The 21,222-nt window shown below is 40.9% G+C and overlaps 1 protein-coding gene across 2 annotated transcripts in view; it reads right to left on the bottom strand.

Moving 5' to 3' along the window:
• The window catches only part of atp2b2 (ATPase plasma membrane Ca2+ transporting 2), a 627,627-nt gene that overhangs the window by 491,924 nt on the left and 114,481 nt on the right, over window positions 1-21,222 (bottom strand). Inside the window, exon 1 of one of the 2 annotated variants that reach the window (XM_048606376.1) lies at window positions 9,169-9,247. The exons of the other annotated variant lie outside the window; for it this stretch is intronic. The gene's annotated coding sequence lies outside the window, so the exon portion shown is untranslated. Of the gene's footprint in view, window positions 1-9,168; window positions 9,248-21,222 lie in introns of those variants that run through there. 2 annotated transcript variants of the gene reach the window in all.

Below are 21,222 nucleotides of genomic sequence, written 5' to 3'. Positions count from 1 at the left end.
CCCCCCCCCCCCCACCCCACCTCCCCCCCACCCTAACCTGAGACATAATGGCCAAAATTCTGTTTGGCTTCTTAGTTGCTTGCTGTATCTGCATACTCATTTTTTGTGCTTCATGCACAGCTACACCCAAATCCCTACGTGCTGCACTTGTTGGAGCCTCTCTCCATTCAAGTAATTGTCCACCTTTTCATTCTTCATACTGAAGTATACAAGCTCACTTTTCCTTTGTTAAACTCCAATTGTAATGGTTTTTGCCCACTCACTCAATCTGTCTATAACCCATTACAGATTCCTGGTGTCCTCATCACAACATACCCTCCCACCTATTTTTATATCATCAGTAAATCGGAAATATATTAGACTCTGGCCTCTCTGCAAAGTCATTAATATTGATAGTAAATAATTGACACCCTAGAACTCATCCTTGTGGCACTCCACTACTAATGACTTGTTTAGACCAATTATTCTGTCTTCTGTGTATTAACCAATCCTCCATCCCCAATACATACCCCCATTAGGGACTATCTTATGCATCTTGCCCTACCTTATGCAATAAACTTGTCATGTGGTACCTTATCAAATGACTTCTGGAAATCCAAATGAACTAAATCTACTGGTTTCCCTGTGTCAATTCTGCTTGTTATACCCCCAAAGAACACTAGGAAATTTATCAGTCATGATCTCCCTGTCACAAAACATTTCTTCCTTAATAATGGAAACTAGCATATTCCCAAAGACTCGCTAGTTCATCCTCATTCCAAGGTTTGAGTGCATAAATCAAGACTGAGGGAGTGTTGCATTGTTGGAAGTAATGTCTTTACGAAGAGGTTTTTAAGTGAGATCCCATATACCCAGTCAGGTGAATGTCAAAATCTCTCAGCAATATTTTGAAGAGCAGCAAAGGTGTTATCTTGAGTGTCTTACCCAATGTTTAGCCCTTAATTAATGTCACAAAAACAGATTGGCCCCAATATTCTGATGGTTGGATAGTAACTGGAGCAGCACTGTCCGAGTTGCACGTTGGGACCATGCAGAATCCTTACATAGTTAGCTCCGAGAATTATCCAGGAAATTGAATTTTATGATGGACAATTCCATTGCATCTAGGACCCTTTGAAAAAGTTCATTATTGTTTTAGAATTTGGAAGATTCCAAATTAATCTTAAGCTTAACAATTATCCAAGAAAAGTTAGATAATCAAAAACCAGACCTAACTCCTGGCTAAATATTAAACTGAGCCCCACAACTCCCTACTTATTCCCTCATCACAACACCCCTCACTTCTAATACCCATCCCTCACCTGGTGGATCTGATGCTGGTCGACTCAAAAATGCAATCCTGGCTCGACCTGGTGACTTCCCCTCTCCTACGAACCTACGCTGAACATTTATCCACCTAGCTGGCACACTCCCTATCTGGCAGCCTGTATACCTCAATGACCTGGCACCTACCTGCCCTTCCCCACATGGCACCTTACCCCCTCACTTACCTTGCACACTTACGTTTCCTCAGTCACTGTCACAGTGCCTTTGGAACCTTGGGCTTCTGAAACAAGGCACCAAACGTTATTTAAAAAGGTGTGTGACTTGCGGCTGCCATGCTGAGCAAATTTCTCCCTGATTATCTCCAAAGGATCCATTTGTGACAATACGATTTGGAATCTTAGCCGTAAAAGTTACTGACAGGTAAGTGGGTAATTTTGAACAGATTTACCGAAGGTAATCCGAATATCTAGGCCAATGGTCATGATCACATTTCTGGATTGTGATAATAACACGTGAGTGTATTTATTCATTAACTCCTAATTTATCCATCAGTTAGCAGGCAACACACCAATTCATTATAGTTCAGACTGCACAGGGATGAAAAGCCACTTTCCAGTTCAAAGCCAGTGCGGAGTAAGGGAAATTCAATACCGAATTTAATTGGTGAGAGTTTCGGTCAGCTCTTCTTTTTACCTTCGTTGGTATTAGATTTGCATTACGGGTTTAATGCATTTTTTATGCCTAGCCAAAAAATGTTAAAAGAGAATTTAGTCCTTGTACCAGCTCCTGGCTCAGTCTGAGCTTGCTTTTTCTTCAAAACTCCAGGATTTTTTTTTTGAAAAAAAAAGCTACTAACAAGTCACATGTTAAACACCTCAATTACTTCGTTGGAAAGTGGAATTCAGAATACTATAAAGAGTCAGATAATAAAAGCCTTTTACAGTAATGAAAACTGTTGTTGATATAACTGTTCAAGAACTAGCTCACCCACCCAAACACCCACGCTATATTCTATTACCAGCCTGGCTTATGTACAGACATGCTGTTGACAATAAATTTTTGTAGTGTCACCTTCTGCAAATCTCACTTGCATTGCAAAACAAGTGCTTTGCTTCCACACCACAGAGACCTTTCCAGTTATATCAAGTGTACAACTGGACCTAGCAACCAAAATGTTTTGAATAGTGGGTAAATATGCATAATAAGCCCCAACACCATTCTGAGAACTGCTGTAGAATCCATGCTTTCATTTAATGATTTATGGAGGTTGATGAATCATTCTCAAAACATAACACTGTTTTGTGAGTACTGTAGATCCCAACTTTTACTTGCCGAGTCCCTCTTCAGAGATTCAAATCTGATGGCACTGCATTCCACAAAGTAATATTTTGGGGCAAATTATTCATTCCATTAATGTGTTCCTTGCACTTTGTGGGTGTTCCTTACTTTATGTTTGATTTTCAGTTAGGATACACTCCTAGAACACACCATCTCACAGACCTCAAGGCAACAAATTATTGCACATCTTTGTGCCACTAATCAAGGAAATTAGTATTGATTAAGAAAAAGCCCACCTCTAAACTGAATATTAACAGTGATGGTTTACTTACGAATAAATAGTAAAATCCTGCATGATATACTCATCAGAATTAGATTTATAATTGCACAGGTATACCTCTTAATTTAAAGGAAATACTTTATTTGATGTGTGGATTGAAAACATATAATATAGAAGGCCATTAAGAACATTAGATTCTCACAAACCTATAGGCTTTCTCCTTGGTGTCTTCGTTCCCTGAAGAGCTTTGACACTTTTAAAATAAATGCATCTATATATTTAGCACTGCACCTTTATGTAGGTGATCTACTAACCTCTGTAGTCAACCATTTTGGGTAGAGAGACTGACATGCATATAAGCCCTGTGAGATCAGAAATGTACAATGCATTGCTACAGAGGAATGAGGCCAGGCTGTTGAGAACAAGAAATGTGTGCTTAAAGCCTTCAGTACAGGTTCAGTTTTAAAGTGAAAAAAATCCTATGTAGGACAGAAGTATGATCACCTAATTTTGTTGTGTAACAGGCTTGGAGAAAGACTGCAAAGGAAACACAGTTTTTTTTATAAAAATTGATCCAGATTTTGCTGGAGTAAAGCATGTCACAGAGTGCTCTGTTAGTTGCTCTTCTGCACTCGCACTTCAACTCAAAAATTATTTGCCCTATATGTTGCTGGAAGTGTGAGTTGATAATGGCATGGTAATGGCAACAGGGCTTCTGGGATAAGTAGGATCAATGGTAAATAAATGAAATTTAAGGATTGAGGGGAAGAAATGGAAAGGAACTGGAGAAAAGGAAATGCAATGAATTAAGAGTCAAAAAATGTAGAAAGAGAATTAAAAGAAAAAATTGATTAAGAGAAAGGAAAGACAGAAGAGTGAAAGCAAAATGTAAAATATAAATTTCTGGAATCTAATTTTAGAAACCAATAATAATATATAACCTCAAAAATTACAATCCATCATTTTAATTGCTTTCCTTTCTAGGCCAGAAAAGCTGATTGACATTCCAGAAGCATAAAGCTAGTGATTAAAAAGGTATTAATGCAGTTAAATAGCCGTCCTAACTTTCTGCTGCCAGGTTAATTGGCAATTAATGTAAAAATTCAGCAATTTCACCGAGGTCAGGCTGTAAAAGCAGAGTGGAAGGGGGCTTTTGTAAAGGGCTCTTGTGGCACAGTGGTAATGTCCTTACCCCTAGGCTAGGAGGTCTGGGTTCAAATTCCACCTGCTTCCGATGTGTGTAATAATATCTCTGAACAGGCTGATTAGAAAAATAGGTTAAATTTTTTAAAAAGGCTTTTGTGGCACAGTGAGAGTGTCCCTACCTCTGAGCTAGGAGCTCCAGGCTCAGGTCCTACCTGCTGCAGAGATGTGTAACAACATCTCTGAACAGTTTGATTAGAAAATAAAAGGGAAGTCGCACAAATCAGCCTGCATCATGCGCAGCTCTCAACTCATAAGATGTTGCCACATGATTTACACATTAACAACAATTTGCACATCAAACTCACCATTATTTTGGCAGCAAAATCTCACTTCGTTTCATGCTAATCCTGACTGCCGCTCAAGATGCCAGATCACTTCTTTCCACCGACAGAGTAAATATTTTTTCATAGTTTCAAACTTCTTTTTCCTCAGCAGTTCAGATACATCAATGGATCCATATCGCTCAGAATAATCATTGACCTGAAACCCTAACACAGCTCCTCTTCACAGATGCTGCCTGATAAGCTCAATATTTCCAATGGTTTCCATTTTTCTTTTGGATTCTCAATATCCACAGTATTTCAGTTTGTGCTCTTTTCTTCCCTATTGCACAACACCTTCAAGATTAATTTCTGTCCTTAAAAGAAACTCTTGAGATCTGTTTGTGCAAAATGTAAAATGTTATACTTAAGCACAATATCTAGTTTTGACAGTAATGTCAATGATGTACGAGTGTCACAGGAAATGTTTATATGCTCACTGTAGATTGCAATCAAGCATTTGATATAGTGGACATATTTAACAGTTTGATATTTGAAATCAGAAATAAAATACATAGCACTGCCTTTAGGCTCCATGAAACACTGCATTATAAATAGGTTCATTATAACCTGTGTTCTCCATTAATACAGGAGCCACAAGCCATTTTGGTATACTTGCAGTCAATCAACTGGATTTTAAAAGAGGTCATTGCTCTGTATGAAACCAACGAACCTTAATATAGCTTTGCCCAAAATATTTCAAGGGTGCATTTTTCCTACATCATTTAGGTTAGTTCACAAATAACGCTGCATTCCTCCACACATGGTTGACCTTTTGTTAATGTGGCCCCACAATGGACCATGAAGCAAGCTTAGACATGTGCCATACATAGAATGTCACCTACCAAAACCACATGACTGATGTTTTGAACATTGTTTCCCCAGTGGTAACCGTTATCCACAGTGAAAAATATTAATGTTTAATAAAACATACATAAAATGGTGAAAAATGCATGTTATACAACAAAATAGTAGATGTTTCTCACAATTATATTGTAGAACATAAAATCCAGTTAAACAGAACAGCTCACCACTTATGCTTGTTTGAACGCAATACCACGGAAAATCCTTTAAATACATATGAAACTTCAGAATGCAAAAAAACCAAAGCTGACAAAAAAATTTAACCAGACTCGTATGTTGCAGGGTCTGCAAACAAAAATACACTTACTAAAGCCAAACAATTATGCATTTGTTAAATTTGATAAGTACATCTTAGAATGCTAAAGAAATATGATTTGATTAATATTTTAAAATTACTACTCTTAAGCAAATCCACTTCCCGTTAAAATGTATTGCATTTTTCTTTCACCTCCAGAGACCTTTTTGCAGTTCTGACATGTGGCCTGATTGCATCATCATGCAGTAGATTGTAAGAGACAAACCAACCGTGACATGACTTTTCCATTTTTCACAAATTGTTACAATTTCAGCTGATGACACAACAGAGGAATGGACTGGGAAACAGTTCTTCTAACTCGAAGATAAAATTCCAAAAAGAAAAGTTTCCCTAATAATCAATGCAAAAAGCAGAACAGCATCAACCTGGGCCATAGTATGCAGACATGGAAAAACAGAATTGCTTTCAAAGTTAATGAATATAAAAAAGTATCATGAAAGTTTGGGAAGTAGTCTTGCTCTTAAAAATTTAAATTTCATGTTTTTTTTCCTAAAAATCCAGATTACGTGACCTGGCTCCCTTCAATTTATCATCTGACTTTTGTGCATATGGAAATCTGGTCAACTAATCAATCTCACTCAGAACTTAAAAGAGTAAACTGTTTAACATCTGCCACAGATCACTAATTCAGTGCTTAATATATGGGGTTTAAACCACAGAATGGTCATAAATCACTGATCAATACACAGTGGGCATTTTCACCTGCAGAATAGAGGCTCATGGGTAATTTAGATTGATCATCATCCATTTTCAGTTTTGGGACAATCACTCAACTTCACTGTAATTTGCCTGCAGAATGATGGTTAACTCTGTCTTCTCATACATAAAAGTACATTTCCTTTGCAGTACTGTCCTATAGCCATCATAGTTCTAAACTTATGAATTTTAAAAATCATACTAAATACTGAAATAGCCTTGCGATGAATGACAGGAACTATATGGATATGTAGCATTTCTGCTTCACACATCTTTTCTTCAGCCTGCAATTCCTTTTCATTTCATAAGTTTAAATGACCTTCAAAGGTGAGGGTAGGGTGCATGACGGGGAGAGGGTATAACAGTGATACTAAGCCACATGTAATACAGCATTAAGGCATAATCATAGTCATAGAGTTCTCAATAGCCAAGTTTGAAATCTTTGCTAAATTTCTGGAAACAAGCATCAAAGAAGTTAATGTGTTAAAGAAGTGTTAATGTGTTAAAGTTAAAGAAGCTGTGTGTTCATAATAAGTCCCAATGAAGTAAAAGTTTGGCTCAGAGTAGAGTACAGCTGTCCATATTAGAACTGATAAGTTCAAGGGAGAGAATAACCTTCCAATGGCATGCAAATGTACTCTCTAGAAGTGTTCTCTTGTCAAGTTTACCTTTGTGTTGTTAATGTTAACACCTAATTTCAGCGATCAAGATCTGGAAACATGGAAAGTATACATTTGTAATCATTTCAATACAAAATATGAAAAAGTTTCTTTTTGTTTATCATGGAAATGCTTTAAAACACTCAAACATTCGAAATGTAAAGACAATCTTTTACTGTATTTGATATTAGATAGCAAAAGTATTCCCTACGGTGCTCAAAGAGTTAATGCCAACCTGCAGCAAATCCTGTCCAAGCTGGAATAACATTTGGAAGGTGCTGCCAAGCATTTCCCCACAGATACAGTGGGGGAAACAAAGGCAAGAGAGCTAACTTGCGCCACTCTCGTGCATCTCCTAGTGGTCAGTATGAGAAGGGCACCACCAGAGGTGTGGAACTCGCCTACCTGCTCATTCTCTGCCAGAAAATGATGTGTTATTAGTGTGTGCATATGGGGAAAGGAATGGGGAAGTTCAAGATGTTTAAACAGCAGTGTTAGATGAAATTTCACGGCAAGATAATATATAATTCTAAATGTATAATTATTGTCCAATTCAAGCGAATCCCAAATGTTTAAATAATAGTTTGAAATGTAGTAAAAATGACAATACTTCACATAAAACTAAGCTGTCAAAAATGAAAATACCACATACAATTTGAGGAATAGTATTTTAGGTTCAGCCCTAGTAAGAAATGACTATTGCATTTATGAGGTATTATGGATCTGTTTGTTTTTAATGCACGGGTGAAAAATATGACATTAAACCTATATTAAACTTGACAAGTTTAGTTATAATGAAAGTCTGCCCACAATGTCACACTTCAGGCAAGTGCCAAATAAATGCAAGGATAACAACAACTACATTCTATTTGCAAAAGAAAACTGCGTCTAAAACTTTCACACACTAGAATGAAAACACACTTCAAGTGAATCAATGCATAGAGGAGAAATTTAATTCACTAAATATTAAGCTGCTTAACTTTTAGGAATGGTACAACAGTCACAGTCAATCTCTCTTTCAATTGATAATGTAAAATTTGATACACAGGTAAAACGGTATGAAGCATTAAACTCAGTGTATTACAGCTCCAGGCTATTTACCTTCATATAAATGTGCAAAAAATATGCTACTGCCTTGCACCGCAGGGCAAGCATACAGTTTGTCCCCTGCAGGTGGCAATTTATACACTGCAGTTACAAAAATGAGTGGATGCCAAAAAATCAAAGCTTAAGCATTAAGAGGCAAAAAAGGGCAGCTCTGAATGCTCCTTAAATACTGACTACAAGCAGGTAAGAAAAAAATGCAAAGTCTTGACACATACCAATTATTTTCAGCCACACTCTCATCCACAAGTTCCCACCCCCAACATAATGTGACACTAGTGCATACAGGAAAAATGCCTAATGTTATGGAAATACAAATAAAACATGTTTATTCGCATTGTTGCCTACCTTTTGGATAAAAGCAACACGTCAGACAAATCTGTCTGATAACTCCATGTTTCCAGTAAATATTAAAGCATCTTATAAACTAGAGCTGTGTAAAGCCACTGGTTGTTTGGATTGTGCAGAACCACTTAGCTGCCACTGAAGCAGGAGTCCAAGGACAGATGATAAACTGAACTACTGCAGACTACAAATTGACAGCTTTCCTGCCAGCCTCTCTCAATGCCTGGAGAATTCACACTGCCCATAAGCATTCATGTACTGAAGATGCTAAACCAGGAATCAAATCATTCCATCTAAAAAAAATAAATAAATAGATCACTTACAGTTTTGCTGTCTAGAAACAGACAGAGTCACTTATAACACATTACAGACCTAATGTGAGCACTGGATATTTCAGGGTCAATAACTGTATCTGGAGATTATAATGAAGCCGCATTTACAACAGTATCTACGAATTGGCTCGAACTAGATTATTTAAAGCACAATTATGCTGTAAATACAGAAAGTACAAGTAAAAGATGGCAAAATCATATCCATGAACTGACCAGATACAAAAACTAAAGGAAAATCAGTCCTGCCAACAGGATGTAAAAGGGACAGCTTGCACAATACGATTTGCTCTTTGGTATTCCAGAAATAATATTTCTGTAATGAAATTACCTTCGAGGAACACATGCAGTCGGAAACATAATGCATCACTCTCCCTCAGCAATAGTATCCACACCATTTTCTCCATAACCAGAAGCTCTGAGAAAAGCAAAATCCTAACAAGTCACAATCAAATCTGCCAATTAAAAAGCCTCAGTTATTTATGCAGATGCTATGGTTACTTACTTGGGTATGTTATAACCACAAATCCAAAATGATTTCAATTATACAGCAGACTAATCACAGTTCAGCATCTGTATGGGGTTGATAAGTAGGACTACATTACACGAGTCCCACTGCAGACTGCACCATCTCAACAGAAGAGCAGGGGAACCTGAATTTCTCGGATAATATGTTATTAATAAGCTGTCCGAAGAAATCATGTAAGGCTCTGAGTCTCACATCTTCTGAACTGGACTAAATCAGGAAGCAACTGATAGTGCAACAAGCAAAGATGAACCAAAAATATTTTAAAATTGCACAGTACAACATCATTTGGCAAATTTCAGTTTATCCCTGTGGGGCAATGACAAATATGGAAGATGACACACCACCAGGAACATGCCACTTAATCAGAATAGGGAGAAACCTTCAAGGACACAGACCGTCAACCTTCATCAGCAACACTGCGTGATAATATACCTCTGTACTCACCTACTTTCTTTCTAAATTGAACATCTATAGAATTTATGGCAAACTGTAGATAAAACCTCTCTTCTTTTAATCAATCAATCATCGATACTTCACAGCTTATTCTTTACGAGAAAACCTTTGCCAACCTTTGCTTGTCGCTTATTTCTTACTTTCTTGAGAAGCAATACATTAATTATTGATTGCAAAATTAAGATAAAAAACATGTTTTAAAATGTTAATCTGGTCTCAACACTGTTTAAATCATAGTATATGTACTACAGAAGTAACACTGCCCTAATTTTTTTTGAATTAAAAATAGTAAAACATGGATAAATTAGTTATCTTGGATAAGTAAATATGCGGATCCTCAGATTCCACAAGGATGCATCAGCAGAGGGACCCCAGTGGAATCCCAGACAACCGCCAATGTGCCTGTGGTACTAGATTACTTGGAATCTTTTCAATGCCTTGCACGAGGAAATACTTTCATCTGTCCCTTAAAAAGCAAATGCCTGGCAGAGGCAGGGTTAGAAACAAGGACTCCCTACATTCTGAAATGTCCCTCCTGAAACACAGTTGAGTTACAGCATGGCAGTGATGGACAGTAGGTGGTTGGGGGAGGGGTGACCAACCATGCTGGGATTAGAGGAAGTTTGGAGGTATAATTTGAAGCAGAAATAGAGGGAACCATTTCTAAGTCATTACAGTTGAAACGTGATGAAAGGTCACAAGTTTCTTTCTCCACAGATGCTTAGTATTTTCCATCGTGGGTGGCTCGGTGGCTCAGTGGTTAGCACTGCTGCCTTACAGCGCCAGGAACCCGGGTTTGATTCCATCCTCAGGCGACTGTCTGTGTGGAGTTTGCACATTCTCCCCGTGTCTGCGGGGGTTTCCTCCGGGTGCTCCGGTTTCCTCCCACAGTCCAAAGATGTGCAGTTCAGGTGGATTGGCCATGCTAAATGGCCCATAGTGTTCAGGGATGTGTAGATTAGGGGGATGGGTCTGGGTGGGATGTCTGAGAATTGGTGTGGACTTGTTGGGCCAAAGGGCCTGTTTGCCCACTGTAGGGATTCTATTCTAAAAAAATTTCCATTTTTATTACAACTGCAATGCCTTTGTAAACCTAAGTCATTTTAATATATTATGCTGCTAACTGCCACATTCCTATTTAGCTTGGGTTTCTATCTTATTTCTGAAATTATACATCATTTGTGAATGACATTCCTGGTTGTGATGATCACACGTTTCCCGCCACCCCCCCCCCCCCCCCCCCCTTAACCAGGGGATATCTTACAGAAGCACAATTTTCCCAACTGCATTTTGAGGTTTCAATTATCCTTGAATATAGGTGGCACACTCTTTCAATACAATGTGACATTTATTCCACACGCCAGCTCAAGCAATCATTTGCATTTTGTGCAGCAGCATTGTAAAACCTTATATAGCAATGGTGACAGACGCAAAAGCACAAACAAAATGCAATCAAATGCGGACCCATTGTTATTTAACAAAGAGATCAGCTTGATGCAAGTTATTAGGCGAGGAAAATTCTGAAGGTTACTGTGGCTATTGCCTTGCTTATTGATACATTCAACAGAATTTTCATGCTGTAATTGCACTCACTTGCATTATGACATGATAGAGAATGCCAGTACAGGAATCAGAAAATAACACTGGTTACAATGCTGCTTTAAACGGAGTAGACAATACCAGACCAGCTCACTACCATAGACAGTTAACAAAAAGTAGCTATGTTGATGCTATCTCAACACTTGCTCTTCTGAATACCAATAAAACTGTATGAACAACAAGCTACCTCACACTAAAATGAGGCAAAGATATGACCTTGCAGGTTTGTTCCATCGTACCACACTGTCTCAATAGAGCTTTAGCAAAATGTAGGGCACGGCAGTGAAAAAAAAGGTAATTTAAATCCATAAAGCAATGCAGCTGATTATTTCATATTATAGGTGATATGGAGAAATAAAAGCAATTAAACTTAAATACTTGAGCAACAGTGGCTCAGAAACCGAGCATCACGAGAATAATTAGTGCAGTTAGTTTATATTGACACACATAGGACAAGAAAAGGGCAACACTTTCAGTGACATATTAAAATTAATCGTCCAGAAATCATAGGAATGTGCTCAAAAGCTTCCAGTCTGATCCAAAATTCATATTTTCCTTTTGAATTTCAACATGAAATTTTGAACTTCTTTCAAGACTGATACCATCTTTTCTCCTTGTGTCACAAACAACACCAATATACGTGGCATAGACATGGTGGGCCAAAGAGCCTGTTTCTATGCTGTTTGACTCTGTATGTGACTCTAAGGTAAAATCGAACATATAGGAGATACTGATGACCTGTATGGAACTCGGAGCTATTCTGATAAAAAAGGCATGTAAGTGGAAACTGGCTATCCTGGTATGATGTCATTTTCCCTTATCATAGAATCCCGACAGTGTGGAAACAGGCCATTCGGCCCAACAAGTCCACACCAACCCTCTGAAGAGCATCACACCCAGACTTACCCCCATACCCTATCCCTGTAATCCTGCATTTCCCAAGGCTAATCCACCTAACCTACACACCCATGGACACGATGGGCAATTTAGCATGGCCAATCCACCTAACCTGCTCACCTTTGGACTGTGGAAGGAAACCGGAGCACCCAGAGGGAACCCACACAGACACGGGGAGAATGTGCAAACTCCACACAGACAGTCGCCCGAGGCTGGAATTGAATCCAGGTCCCTGGTGTTGTATGGCAGCAGTGCTAACCACCAAGCCTCGTCCTTGGAACTGCCACACCTCAACCTGCCCCAAACTTCATTCTTCTATCCGCTATGACTATTTCTCACAGATTCGTTCTACATAGCTCACAAGCAGTTAGAGAATGTTGTACGAAGGAATATTGCTCAATTCTATGTCTCTTGCCGTAGGTAAACTAATTCATTTTGTTTTTATTCTATCATGGGACGTGGGTTTCACTGGCTATCCAGCATTTATTGCTCATCCCTAATTGCCCTTGAGCAAGTGGTGAGCTGCCTTGTTGAACCACTACAGCCTATGTGCTTTACGTTGACCCACAATGCCCTTAGGGGAGGCAATTACAGCAACAATGAATGAACAGTAATATATTTCCAAGTCAAGATGGTGAGTGGCTTGGAGGGGATCTTGCAGGTGGCGTTGTTCCCATGTATATGTTGCCTTTGTCCTTCCAGATGGAAGTGGCCATGGGTTTGGAAGGTGCTAAGAATCACAGATTAATTTCTGCAGAGCATCTACTAAATAGTACACACAGCTGCTACTGAGTGTTAGTGGTGGAGGGAGTGGATGTTTGTCGATGTGATGCCAATCAAGTAGGCTCCTTTGTTCTGATGGTGTCAAGTCGGATTGTGTTGAAGTTGCACCCATCCAGGCAAGTGGGAAATATGTCATCACACTCCTGACTTGTGCCTTGTAGATGATGGACAGAATTTGGCGAGTCTGGAGGGGAGTTATTCACTGTAGGATTCATAGCCTCTGGCCTGCTCTTATAGCCATTATAGTTATATAGTGACTCTAGTTGAGTTTCTGGTCAATGGTAACACCCAGGACATTGATAGTGGGAGATTCAGTGATGATAACACCATTGAATGTCTTGGGGCAGTGATTTAAATTGTCTCTTATTGGAGATGGTCATTGTCTGGCATTTGTGTGGCATGTATGTTACTTGCAACTTGTGGGCCTAGACCTGGATATTGTCTAGGTCGTGTTGCATTTGAACATGGACTGCTTCAGTATCTGGGGATGCAACTTTGTCAGCACATGCTGTAAAAAGTAGGTGAAAAAAAAAAGCAATGAGGGTTATGGCAAAAGCATAAATCCACTATCAAAATCTAATGCCACTATTTTTTTAATCCAAACCAACTCAAAATACATCGCTTCTGTTGAGATCCTTACATGATACTGATTGGTTAAATTTTTTTCCTGTGAGCTGGCCGTCACATCTTTATGCATTCTTTCAATGCGCAGTTGTATCTCAGGTGTAAGTGTCACCAATTTGTTTATTTCTGCACAAGAACTTTAAAAGGCAGAAGTCTACACAGAAAAGATTTTGGAAATCTATGTCAACTTCTGGATGCCTCATATTTCACATTGATGGTCTTTAAATCACAATAACTTTCATCTATATAGTGTCTCTAATCTAAGAAAATGTCGCAAGGCACTTCAAGAAGCTCAATTGAACAAAATCTGACACTGAGCCACATAAGTTTTTATTATTTATTCATGGAATGCAATGCTAAAATTTAATGCACATTTCTAAATGTTGTCAAAAAGCTGGTGATGAGCTAGTTCCTGGAGTACAATTGAGTGGCTTGCTGGGCCGTTTCAGAGGGCAATTAAGAGTCAACCAAATTGTTCTGAATCTGTGGTGACATGCAGGCCTGATAAGAATAGATTTCTTGACCTAAAGGCGATTGCTGAACTGGAGTTTTTTTTAGGCGATCAGTTGTTTCACAGTCACCATTACTGATTCTAACTTTTAATTCCAGACTTATTTAATAAACTGAAGTTAAATTCCCCAACTGTCGTGCTGAGATTTGAACTCACGATCATATGTCCAGGCCACTGGATTTTTGGTCCTGTAACATTAGCACTGTACTATTGCTGCACCTCCCACTAGGACAAGCAATCAAAAGTACAGTCAACAGAAATAGAATACAGAAATAGAAGTTAATGATTGTCTTAAAGACAGAGTGCGAGCTGGAGATGCAAAGAGGTGTGAGGAAGGAGTTCCAAAATTGAGGGCCTAGACAAGTGAATGAATGGAACAGTAAAGGAAAGAAAATTGGGGATAATCAGGAGTCCAGAATTGAGATGTGCAGAATCTCTGAGGTATGTAGGGTTGGAGGAGGCGACATATATAGGGGCAGTGAGAACAAATTATTTTTGGTACTATGGTCCATTAACAGTGCATTAAATTTGTCAAAATGATGAGCTGCATTATTCAGAACTTCAAAATGGTTTAACAGACCAAAAAAAAGGAAACGTTCTTGATTTGAAAATGGTACAATGCTAAGTTCACTATTTAAATGCTATAAGTATGGAACCACATGTTGCTAAACTGCTTGTATCAGTTACCTGCATTCTACATTGCAATACATTACATCATCATAGATATCTGGGCAGCTTGGTGGCTCACTGGTTAACACTGCTGCCTCACAGTGCCAGGGACCTGGGTTCAATTCCAGCCTGGGGTGACAGTCTGTGTGGAGCTTGCACATTCTCCCCACATCTGCGTGGGTTTCTTCCAGGTGCTCCAGTTTCCCCTCACAGTCCAAAAATGTGCAGGTTAGGTGGATTGGCCATGCTAAATTGCCCCTCGTGTCCTGGGAAGTGCAAGGTGGCTCACCCATGGGAAATACAGGGTTGTGGGGAAAGTTGGTGCGGGGGGAGGTTTGGGTGGGATCCTCTTCACAGCTTCAGTGAGGACTCGATGGGCCAAATGGCCTGCTTCCACATAGTAGGGATTCTATGACCATATTAACCATGTTTTACACAATGTACAACTTGAGCATACTTTTCTTCTGAATGGGGACTCCACATCTTTATATATTAAATACACAGACATTTTAAAACTTTGTAAACAGTAACAACATTTGTTTATTATTGTTGGAGAAACTTATTCGCTAAGTATGAACAGAATTAATTTGAATTCCAAGGTGTAAAATTCAGCTGCTGATAGTCCTAAATAATTCTAATTATTCTGAACCCCAATATCAAGTTAAGTAAATAAAGAAGCAAATTTTAATATTTTACACACAGTCTTTTTTTTACTATAATTATGGCAATATCTACATAAATGTGATTCATGCTTTTACTGTCAACAGCAAAATTAAGATGTTGGGGGCAATATTAACTGTCGCACAAAAACAGAAATTGCTGGAAAACTTCAGCAGGTCTGGCAGCATCTGTCGACAGAAGACAGAGTTAACATTTCAGGTCCAGTGACCCTTCTTCAGAACGGAACCAAATATTAACTCTGCTTTCAATCCACAGATGCTGCCGGAGTTGTTTCAGCCATCCCTGCTTTGTTTTGGATTTCCAGTATCCACAGCTCTTTTTTGTGTCATGTCTCACTTTCCATAAACCTTTAAGATACATGCCTATAACATCCTCGCTATATGATAACATATTAGTGTGATAGAATAAAAATCTCATACTCCATCTTCACACAAATCACTCAAAGCATCTCATGCTACTGGAATAATTAATGCACGTCCCAAATCCCACACTGCTCCCACTCTCCCTCCAAACCACCGGACCTCTAATTGGAAAATTGATAGCTGCAGTTCCAAATCAGAAGCCAACCTGACTGCCTGGCACAATTTTCAGGTGAATCAGTAAAATGGTCAAAGAACATTCTCTTTACAAAACAAACAAGTGACTCTGTTTTGTGCAAATCAGGGCTACGTGAGGACAGATGTTGGTTTTCTTTTCTCTGGCTGCCAGTGTTCTCGAAATTTCTATTTCAATACATCCAATTATTCCACATCATCATTAAAATCAAATCGATTGAATACCTCGGTAGCTCATCCCCAGCAGCGTAGCACACCTCATCTTCTCTTGTTTTTCTGAAATGCCACTCGCAATTAGGAAAAGCTGATGGGCGGCTACAGTTGTTCCAGCTCCTTTACTTTTAAATTGGGATACACCCGTGTGGTGATGTTTGGAGTTGGTGCTGGTGGGAAGTGCGGCATGCAGCAGGGGTGATAACATTGAAAGCAAGTGTTGAGGTGTGCTGACAGACAAAGAGAGAGAGGGACAGGGAGAGGGAGAGAGGGCTGAAGAGTGGCCTTTGGAATGAGTAGATCTGCACCAAGATGAGTTTGTGTTGACTTGCATCCAGCCAGATGCAAAGTATGAGAAATGAAGCACTTTTTAACCATTCGGTACTCAAACATTAGAAGTCCAGCCCTTTTCCTGGGATATCAAACCGAAAACAAACTCAAAAGGCAAAAACAGAAACTTATACGATGGAAAACAAAAGCTTTACTAAATCAAAATATCATTGACAAGGTTGATGATGTTCTCCAGTCCCCACAGTGCCCATTGGTCGTGAAAGGCCTTGACCATGTGCGCTCCCTCTCCGGGGACACCCAAGCACAGAGATGACTGAGAAAGAGGGGCAGACAGTCAGGAATGATGAGCCTCTCCTCAGGCCGTTGCCTGAACTCATTAATGGCCATCGTGGCCAGGCCTGGGAGCAAAGCTACGAGAAGGCTCCGTAGACAACAAGGTGCAGGGCTGGATGAACACAGCAGGCCAAGCAGCATCCGTAGACTTGTCTGCCTCTCTCCATACTGTGTACCTGTAAGATGAGGAGTGTGGGGCTGAAGTTCAACTAAAATTTAAGCAGCAGCTCCTTGAAAAAACTAATGGCTGCAAATGAACACATTCAACATTGATCTGGAAGACCATCGCCTCCAGGTTCACAGAATGTGCATGTGGTCTGGCACCCGGTGAGCTTGCTCAGTCGATAGTTGCATAGGACTGCCAAGTACAGCACTCTTCACCCCATATCCCCAATGTAAGAGGGGACAACCACTTCTTAGAGGGCCCTCCATTGGGGATCTCCACCACCCGAGGGCAAAACGTCATGCTGAGGCGAGACTGGGTGGAGGGCAAAGGTGCAGCAGTGGAGAGTGTGGAGCATCAGCCCATACAGATAGCACCTCTGATCCGTTTGAAAGGGCACAGGGAAGATGTCCCGAGATGCCTCAGATTGTGGGACATCACGTCACAGGGGAGGATCCGTGGCACGGGGCCAATGTTGAGGTCTGGATGGACAGGGGTCGTTTTGTCTGGAAGCCCATCTCATGCCTGAACCACCTCAAATGCATGCGAGGTGTCAGGGCCAAGTGCCTTGTCCGTCAGGCACCAGATGGCTCGGGTCGCAAACCACATGTGAATCAGCGCCCTCTCAATTAACTGTGCTGGCATCAGCCAGACCGCTCTTCTGCCATCCAGTACATCCCCGACTCTGGTCAGTTCTGTGTTCGAAGCTCTCTCCTCCCTCGGCCAGTGCAAACCGCGCTCGAGGAGGAATCTGTTCCTGAGCAGTGACTCCGGCGTGAGCCGACTGTATCCCAGAATGTAATCAGATCCAAATGGAAGTCAGGCAATTCCTGAAAGAAGACACAAGGCTGAGAGCACTCCACCAACAGGACTGCATGTCGTAATGGAGGCTGCACACCTGATGGAAGAGAAACATCATCAGGGCACACCCCCTTGGAGGAACCTCGGCGTAAAGCTACTGTAGTGCTGCAGGGTCTGAAGGTGGAAAGTCGCTACCTGGGTGTGAAGGTACGCCAGCACCTGACCGCTCTCCTCAAGCAGGACACTCAGAACCACAGCAGCGACCCAGTGATGCCTCTTGGCAGAGAAAAACTCGACAAGTTTTTCCTGAATGGTCATGACAAAACCTGGGGAAGGGACCAAAGTAACCAGCTGGTACCACAACATGGCAGCTACCAGCTGGTTTTATGACCAGCACTCACGCCCCGCAGGACAACACTCAGAGCAGTCCTGTCCAGCGTGCTGGCCGAGTGGTCACCTTGGTTTTCAACACATACCAATTTGCTGGCCAGGATTCCTCAGCAGGGCAAAGATAGACTCCTAGGTAGAGGTACTGAGTGGTATTCCACGTGAAGCACCGGAGCTCCTCTGGCAGGGGGTCCATCTGCCACGGACCGGCCAGACGCCCCGAACACTTGCTCCAGTTGATCCTCACGGAAGGCGCTGCAGAGTAGACCTCCTGGCACTCGCACATCCTCCGCAGGTCAGCTGGGTCTGTGAACATGAGGAGCGTGTCGTCGGCGTATGCCAGAAGGACCACCCCGCCAGGCCCAGGCCACGCAAAGCCAAATCTGACAGCTGCTTAGGCAACAGGCGCAGGAACAGCTCCACTGAGAGAGAATAAAGCTGGCCCTGACGCACTCCTCTCCCAATGTACAGGGGTGCCATCAGGGACACGTTAACCTTCACTAGGCACTCTGTGGCTGCGTACTGAAATCAGATCCAGGAGACGAAATGCATGCCGACCCCAAAAGCTCACACAGTCCCGAACATTATCCTCTCTGTCGAACTCCTTTTCCGATCAAGGAAGAGAAAGGCAGTCAACAGGCCAGCCCTCTGGGAATAATGGATCACGTCCTGGATCAGATGGGAATTGTTGTGAATGCACCAACCTGGGACAGTGTAGGACTGGTCTGGGTGGATCATGTGGTCCAGCATGATGCCAAGGTGAGTCATTCCTTGCCTCACTTAGGCTCACCCCATCAACTCCTCCCCAAAGCTAACTGTAATTATGGAGTACAAACAATACTAACTCATTGTCCTCCTACAAAATGAACAGCTGCAGTCATGGCCCAGTCTGTGGGAGGCGACAAGCTGACCAGCTATGTCAAAAGAAGGCATGAACCTGAAACTGATTTCGACCCATTTAGTACCAGTTTCAGAAGACTGAGTGAGGGACTTGCCATTCTGTCTTCCCTCCCCTCCTTGGCTGGACTCAAAAATCCTGGGCTGCAATCTACATAATCCACAAAAAAATTGACTGTACCCCACTTCTAAAGGTGCTTCTTTTCAAACGTCACTATAAAATTTGTTGCATTTTCTATTTATTGTACATTATAAACTTATTGGAAAAGCTATCACTGCTGTGGGCCGTTCAGAAAGAAATTGAGCTTAGTGGTAGACATATTAAGCCAGGCAGTGAGTCATGCAGGCAGCCGCAGATAAGAAATCATGAAATACAGATTGCTAAGCTGCCAAAGTTTCTTCAATGGACCTTATAAGACACTCTCTGACATAAACCAATCATCAAGCTATTAACCTCGCTGCTCGTCTCATCCGGCATCAGTCCATTCCACCTACACTTCGATAGCTATCTGCAATGCTGCTTTTACCTCATCGTAATGCTCTGAGTCACCTCACTGTCACCTGGTGACACAAACCAGTTGACAGCACACAGCAAAATCCCATCACATTGTGCCCTGTTCAATAGCAAGCTGCCAATCCAAAAAAAGCACACATGTTTATGAGAATCAGTTTGTGGCACCTGGTTTTCTGTTTTCATGCAAAGCTTTAAACTCATTTCTGAGTGGTTACATTTACACTTGTTTATACAACTGTAACATACTGTCAGTTCAGGCTTCAACACATTTTCTCAAATATTCAGCGCAATTTAGTTTAGACAAGTGCATAGCAATTGCATTCAATCACCCATATAAGAACAGGGGTAGGCCACTCAGCCCCTCAAGCCTGTTCATGGCTGATCTGTGGCCTTGTGGTATAAGCACTAGACTATAAATCCAGAGATCCTGGTAATGTTCTGCGTACTTGGGTTCGAACTGCTCCACAGCAGAAGGTGAAATTTGAATTCAATAAACATCTCACATTAAGAGTCTAATGATGACCATGAATGCATTGTTGATTGTTAGAAAAACCCATCTGGCCCACTAATGTAATTGAGGGAAGAAAATTGCCATCTTTACCTGGTCTGGCCTATATGTGACTCCAGGCGCACAGCCAATGTGGTTGACTCTTAACTGCCCTCTGGGATAGGCAATAAATGCTAGCCTAGCTAGCAATGCCCTCATCCCATGAATGAATAAATATAATCACTCATATAGGAATAGGAGTAAGTCATTCAGCCCTCAAGTCTGTTCATGGCTGATCTGTGACCTAGTGGTATTATCAGTAGACTATTCATCCAGAGACCCTGGTTATGTTCTGGGTACCTGGGTTCGAACCCTGCCACAGCAGATGGTGAAATTTGCATCTAATAAACATCTAGAATTAGGAGTCTAATGACGACCATGAAACCATTGTGGATTATCAGGAAAAACCCACCTGGCTCACTAATGTCCTTAAAAAAAGGAAACTGCCATCCTTACCTGGTCTGGCGTACATGTGACTCCAGAACCACAGCAATGTGGTTGACTCTTAACTGCCTTCTGGGCAATTAGGGATGGGCAATAAAGCCTGGCTAGTGACACTCACAAGCCATGATGGAAGGAAAAAAAAATCCATAAACCTGCCTATTTCCCATACCCCTTAAAATCCTGTGCTTAACAAATATTTATCTATCTCAGATACAAAATTAACAGCCAACCTAGCATCAACTTCCCTTTGTGGAAGAGATTTCCAAACCTTAACCACCTTCACCAATAACACATTTTGGTCAATATTTGTTGATATTTTTCTTAGCATTGGTCATTGTACACTAGCATCATCTTGACTCCATTATAGCGCCTTTATATCTGAATCATAAAGTTGTGAATTCGAGGCTCACGCCAGGACTTGCACACAGGAAAACTAATGCAGAGTAAAGGGTTAATTACACATTTACCCCATAAACAGCTACTGAGCATGTCCAAAAGGGGCTCCGTCATTGTGAGCTCAGATCACACAAAACTGGAGCCTGAGTCCATAGGGCTTCAGCAGGATGTTCTTTCATATCATGCCTGGTTAATAGTTATGGGTAATAAAGCTGTTTATGTTCACCATTATGGAAGTAGACCTCACGTTATCTTATGGTTGCTGTGACGACC

Source organism: Rhincodon typus, chromosome 16, assembly GCF_021869965.1.
Source record: "Rhincodon typus isolate 14 chromosome 16, sRhiTyp1.1, whole genome shotgun sequence".
NCBI classification, from domain to species: Eukaryota; Metazoa; Chordata; class Chondrichthyes; order Orectolobiformes; family Rhincodontidae; genus Rhincodon; species Rhincodon typus.
This window is presented reverse-complemented; position numbering and strand designations above follow the sequence as displayed.